We start from the raw sequence: 7152 nt of genomic DNA, 5'->3' as shown, positions 1-7152 counted from the left end.
GAATAAATTTTCGGAAACGCGTATCACTGTTTTGTATGTGGTGACTAAATCGCTCGTCAATTTGAGTGTTCTGCTGTTCGAATTTCGCGTCCATCTTTTCATCCATTGTGCGCGAAAGTTCTGCTGTCATTGCTTTAAACTTGTCGCGTAATTGTGTAGCTTTTTCAGAGCATTGTTTAGCGACTGCACTAATTTCCGCTCTAAGTGTTTCTGTTGCGGCTGTTTGCATTTCCCTTAATTCTTGAGCAACAGACCTAATTTCTTCGCTACTTTTTTTTGAACAAGCCTCAATTTCCTCGCGCAACTGTTCCTTAGTGTCATGACATTGCGCGGCAACGTCTCTAATTTGTTCACTAAGCTGTCTGGAATTGTTATCTAATTTTTCATATAACTGTCTGCCCTGTTCACTAAGTTGTTTGAGATTTTCGTCATTATTGTCAAGTTTTTCTTTCAATTGTTTGTTATCTTCACTCTGGTTGTCTTGTTTTTCAATAATTTGGTTAACTCGTTGCAGCAATAGTGCCATAATTTGATCCGAGCCAAAATTAGTATTTCTATTCTCTGTGGTAATTAATGGTGGATCTGGAATTGTCTTGTTTTGTGTGACCATTTGGTCATTCTGTAATTTACAAAAAGTTTTATCAGTGCAGATGATAATGAATACTGATGAAGAGTAATGATGAAGAATATGCTACTATGAATAATGAAGTTTTTCTTTACAGGTGATGGTGATAATGGAGATATGATGATATGGATAATGAAGTTTTCTTTGCAGATGAGGATAATGTTGAAGTTATGTTTATGCTATGTAGTTATTTAAGTATTTGTTGCAGTTCGTTTTGACAGCAGGTGTTATATTGCATAGTATAATGACTGAAGGTTTTGGAAAGGACAGCTATGGAACACATTTTTTATACACATTTCACTACCTGTTAATTCGAAGTTCACTACTTTTCAGCATAAAATGCATTTCTCTTTTCAGCTTAATAATCCATTTTTATACATTTTTTGCAGGAGAAATTATTTATGAGATTAATGTGCTATAAGCAGTTGTTCATTAAATCTATGAAGGTGATTACATATACTCTACTTGTTTCATAATCTTGCCACAGCTGACTTATGACAGATGACGTTACACATTTTCATTTATACCAACAAACCAGAAACAAATTTTTTCTTCTTGCTTTCCCCTATAATTACCCTAAGCAATACATTGCTAACAAAAAAATGTATTACCAGTCCCAAATAATGTTACTAGTTTAAGAGAATTCTGAATAATACTGATCAGCTCTCGGATCTCCGGGCGGGGACTACTCAAGAGGATGTCGTTATCAGGAGAAAGAAAACTGGCGTTCTACGGATCGGAGCGTGGAATGTCAGATCCCTTAATCGAGCAGGTAGGTTAGAAAATTTAAAAAGGGAAATGGATAGGTTAAAGTTAGATATAGTGGGAATTAGTGAAGTTCGGTGGCAGGAGGAACAAGACTTCTGGTCAGATGACTACAGGGTTATAAACACAAAGTCAAATAGGGGTAATGCAGGAGTAGGTTTAATAATGAATAGGAAAATAGGAATGCGGGTAAGCTACTACAAACAGCATAGTGAACGCATTATTGTGGCCAAGATAGATACAAAGCCCACACCTACTACAGTAGTACAAGTTTATATGCCAACTAGCTCTGCAGATGACGAAGAAATTGAAGAAATGTATGATGAAATAAAAGAAATTATTCAGATAGTGAAGGGAGACGAAAATTTAATAGTCATGGGTGACTGGAATTCGAGTGTAGGAAAAGGGAGAGAAGGAAACATAGTAGGTGAATATGGATTGGGGCTAAGAAATGAAAGAGGAAGCCGCCTCGTAGAATTTTGCACAGAGCACAACTTAATCATAGCTAACACTTGGTTTAAGAATCATGATAGAAGGTTGTATACATGGAAGAACCCTGGAGATACTAAAAGGTATCAGATAGATTATATAATGGTAAGACAGAGATTTAGGAACCAGGTTTTAAATTGTAAGACATTTCCAGGGGCAGATGTGGACTCTGACCACAATGTATTGGATATGACCTCTAGATTAAAACTGAAGAAACTGCAAAAAGGTGGGAATTTAAGGAGATGGGACCTGGATAAACTGAAAGAACCAGAGGTTGTACAGAGTTTCAGGGAGAGCGTAAGGGAACAATTGACAGGAACGGGGGAAAGAAACACAATAGAAGAAGAATGGGTAGCTTTGAGGGATGAAATAGTGAAGGCAGCAGAGGATCAAGTAGGTAAAAAGACGAGGGCTAGTAGAAATCCTTGAGCAACAGAAGAAATATTGAATTTAATTGATGAAAGGAGAAAATATAAAAATGCAGTAAATGAAGCAGGCAAAAAGGAATACAGACGTCTCAAAAACGAGATCGACAGGAAGTGCAAAATGGCTAAGCAGGCACGGCTAGAGGACAAATGTAAGGATTTAGAGGCTTATCTCACTAGGGGTAAGATAGATACTGCCTACAGGAAAATTAAAGAGACCTTTGGAGAGAAGAGAACCACTTGTATGAATATCAAGAGCTCAGATGGCAACCCAGTTCTAAGCAAAGAAGGGAAGGCAGAAAGGTGGAAGGAGTATATAGAGCGACTATACAAGGGCGATGTACTTGAGGACAATATTATGGAAATGGAAGAGGATGTAGATGAAGATGAAATGGGAGATAAGATACTGCGTGAAGAGTTTGACAGAGCACTGAAAGACCTGAGTCGAAACAAGGCCCCGGGAGTAGACAACATTCCATTAGAACTACTGACAGTCTTGGGAGAGCCAATCCTGACAAAACTCTACCATCTGGTGAGCAAGATGTATGAAACAGGCGAAGTACCCTCAGACTTCAAGAAGAATATAATAATACCAATCCCAAAGAAAGCAGGTGTTGACAGATGTGAAAATTACCGAACAATCAGTTTAATAAGCCACAGCTGCAAAATACTAACACGAATTCTGTACAGACGAATGGAAAAACTAGTAGAAGCGGACGTCGGGGAAGATCAGTTTGGATTCCGTAGAAATACTGGAACACGTGAGGCAATACTGACCTTACGACTTATCTTAGAAGAAAGATTAAGGAAAGGGAAACCTACGTTTCTAGCATTTGTAGACGTAGAGAAAGCTTTTGACAATGTTGATTGGAATACTCTCTTTCAAATTCTAAAGGTGGCAGGGGTAAAATACAGGGAGCGAAAGGCTATTTACAATTTGTACAGAAACCAGATGGCAGTTATAAGAGTCGAGGGACATGAAAGGGAAGCAGTGGTTGGGAAGGGAGTAAGACAGGGTTGTAGCCTCTCCCCGGTGTTATTCAATCTGTATATTGAGCAAGCAGTAAAGGAAACAAAAGAAAAATTCGGAGTAGGTATTAAAATCCATGGAGAAGAAATAAAAACTTTGAGGCTCGCCGATGACATTGTAATTCTGTCAGAGACAGCAAAGGACTTGGAAGAGCAGTTGAACGGAATGGACAGTGTCTTGAAGGGAGGATATAAGATGAACATCAACAAAAGCAAAACGAGTATAATGGAATGTAGTCGAATTAAGTCGGGTGATGTTGAGAATATTAGATTAGGAAATAAGACACTTAAAATAGTAAAGGAGTTTTGCTATTTGGGGAGCAAAATAACTGATGATGGTCGAAATAGAGAGGATATAAAATGTAGACTGGCAATGGCAAGGAAAGCGTTTCTGAAGAAGAAAATTTGTTAACTTCGAGTATAGATTTAAGTGTCAGGAAGTCATTTCTGAAAGTATTTGTATGGAGTGTAGCCATGTATGGAAGTGAAACATGGAGGGGTAAATAGTTTGGACAAGAAGAGAATAGAAGCTTTCGAAATGTGGTGCTACAGAAGAATGCTGAAGATTAGATGGGTAGATCACATAACTAATGAGGAAGTATTGAATAGGATTGGGGAGAAGAGAAGCTTGCGGCACAACTTGACCAGTAGAAGGGATCGGTTGGTAGGACATGTTCTGAGGCATCAAGGGATCACCAATTTAGTATTGGAGGGCAGTGTGGAGGGTAAAAATCGTAGGGGGAGACCAAGAGATGAATACACTAAGCAGATTCAGAAGGATGTGGGTTGCAGTAGGTACTGGGAGATGAAGAAGCTTGCACAGGATAGAGTAGCATGGAGAGCTGCATCAAACCAGTCTCAGGACTGAAGACCACAACAACAACAACAACAGACATAGCTGTGAAGCTTTTAATATAAATATTGACTGGGATCTGCATGTAACCTCTTTGCAAAGCAGAATAGAAAGCAGAATGGAGAAACAATGAGGAGAACACGAAGGAGGATTTACGAGAGGAAGATCATTTGTCAAACGGGTGTTAAACCTAAGCTGCCAGTGTTTATCTACCCATTACTGATTTTAAAAAAAGCCTGTGATTCTGTCTATTGAGATACACTATTCAGTGTCCTAGAAGAATTTTGCACTTCGCCTTCAGGCCACAAGTGGCCCATCGGGACCATCCGACCGCCGTGTCATCCTCTGCTGAGGATACAGATAAGAGGGGCTTGTGGTCGGCACACCGCTCTCCTTGTCGTTATGATGGTTTTCTTTGACCGGAGCCGCTACCATTCGGTCGAGTAGCTCCTCAATTGGCATCACGAGGCTGAGTGCACCCCGAAAAATGGCAACAGCGCATGGCGGCCTGGATGGTCACCCATCCAAGTGCCGGCCACGCCCTACAGCGCTTAACTTCGATGATCTGACGGGAACCGGTGAATCCACTGCGGCAAGGCCGTTGCTAGAAGAAATTTGGACTGACAATAAAATAATCGCAACTATTAAGCAAACTTTGTATAGCACAATTTTCAAATTTAAATTTTCAGACGAAGTATCAAAACCTTCCGAAATTAAAACAGACGTGGGGCAGAGGGATGGCCTGTTTCCATTATTATTGAACTGTGTTTTGGAGAAACTAGTACGAGAATTAAGAAAGAACAAGAGGGATAAGTAAAGCGAAACTTTGAAAGACAGAGAACATTGAGAGTGACTGCTCAGCTTTTGCCAATGATTTAGCAATCTTAGCAGTGAACCAACGCGATGGGACGAAACAGATCAACGTTCTCCAAGATGTAGCAGAAAAATCAGGATTATAAATTTCGTTTGAAAAGAACGGTAAAGGTGCACCAAAACATATGGAATCAAAGAATGGAAAAACAAAGAAAGTTTCAGAATTTAAATACGTGGAAGAAATAATACAGCTAAATGCTCTGGACAAAACTGCTTACATAAAGATTGCCAGAAAAATGTTAACAAAGAATCTAAGTTTTTTAGTACAAAATTGAGGTACTACAAGGCAGTGATTGAAGCTGAGTGTCTTTATGCCTTAGAATGACTCGCCTTAAACAGTCAAACAATTAAATACTTTGTAGATGAAAGAAAGGAGAATATTTCGAAAAAAAATGGGCCCGAGGTATGGAAATAGGATTTGGGAATTGAGATGCAGGAAGGAGGTGTATGAAGAAACTGAGAATTTAGTAGATACAATGAGAAAGCGGAAGATTAATTTTTATGGCCGCTTAAAAAGAATGGATAAATAAATTTCACGGTTTATAGAGGTCAACCAAAACCTAAAGGAGTTGGGAATAACAAAGACAAAGATATAGAAAACGGTTTGAGGAGGGGAATACAAAAGGAGAGATGAGTGAGGAGTTAAAAGGAAGAAAACAGCAGATAGCAGGAATCAAGAAGTATGGGAAGCCAAGAAAAGGAAATGACTATGATGTCATAAAACAGTTGTTTCACGTGGGCCGGAGTTGAGCAAATTCAAATAGTACTAATAAAAAAATGAAGGTAGTACGTGATAAAAGGGAGACCCTTACAAATTTAGATATTCATGATGAGGACAAACTACATTACAAAACTAAAAGTCTCTGTAGTCTCTTAAACAAGTCTGTTCAGTTGATTTTTTTTTTCCTTTGTATGATTGCAAGTCTCTTCGAGAAAAAAAAGTCTGTAGATTAGCATACGTTGCTTTTCACTCAGTAATGCTTTACGCAATTCTGTGGTTAGTCACCGAAAGGAGCTTTCACTGCACTGCACTGCACTGCACTGCACTGCACAAAAGCTCTCCGCGATACAAAATTCCTCTATTGCAGCGTCTGTCTACCTCAGGAGATCAACGAGCACTTCCGAAGTAGTGTAGCACTTACAAAGCGTGCCACTCTTCTTTGGATCATCTCTAACTCCTTTATTAATGTCACCTGGCAAGGATCGCAGACTCGTGAGCAGTACTCAAGAATCTGTCGAACAGAATCAACTTCCTTAGTGGATGAGTCACACTTCCTTAGCTTACTGCCAATAATTATCCCACAACTCATTTTATTACGGCTGTAACAGTTTCCAGTGATTTACATCGAAGGTATAACCAAATAGTAATAATGTTTTCCACCTGTTTATGGCAGTTCGTTTAAAGTCAACTGCCAGTCCCTGCACTATATGTCGGTCTTCTGCAGACTTTCTGAAATTGCCTAGATCATCACAGAGGTTTCCCACGATACCGACCAGGCCATCAATATTTACCACTGGTCATTAAAATTGCAACATCATGAAGGTAGCACACAACGAACAGCAAACTGGCATTAAGAGTACTACATGTTTGGATACGAAAAGATTATTATTTCATTATTGTTTAGGTGCAGCCGCACAAAGCAGGTAACAGCAACACCATCTACATTCTGTATATAAGGAAAGATTACGCAACTGGTTTCTCATTTATAAAACCCATTTGAATGCTGGTTGTCTGTCAGAAGATTGTGTTGTGCCTCGTGTAAGATGGAGAAACTTCTACCAGCACGTGCCAGGGACTGAGCACTATATTCAAGGTCTGTGTTCATTATCTTTCAACAAGACGGTCGTATAGTACAGAGGTCGCAATGCCACACCAAAGCTGGCAGCGCTAATCGAGACCACAGACGTTAACGAGGACTCGGTGAATCCGCAATGACGTACGGGAGGCGCTCATAAAGACCACACCACCCCTCTCAGCATAACAGCGCCCTCACACTGAGGTCAATATAGCGTCGAGCTAGCATCAGCTCTGTCCAGATAAAGACCTCAGTTTCAGTAGCCAACAGCAGCAAATAGAACAGTGTTCATGAAGT

At 39.7% G+C, this 7152-nt stretch overlaps 1 pseudogene; it reads right to left on the bottom strand.

Annotated features, from left to right (window-relative positions):
* Positions 1 to 4674: 4674 nt before the first annotated feature.
* LOC124797056 lies at positions 4675 to 4792 on the bottom strand (annotated as a pseudogene).
* Between the last annotated feature and the right edge of the window lie 2360 nt (positions 4793 to 7152).

This window comes from Schistocerca piceifrons, chromosome 4, assembly GCF_021461385.2.
Source record: "Schistocerca piceifrons isolate TAMUIC-IGC-003096 chromosome 4, iqSchPice1.1, whole genome shotgun sequence".
NCBI lineage: Eukaryota > Metazoa > Arthropoda > Insecta > Orthoptera > Acrididae > Schistocerca > Schistocerca piceifrons.
Note: the sequence above shows the minus strand (reverse complement) of the source record. Positions and strands in the feature narration are given on the sequence as shown.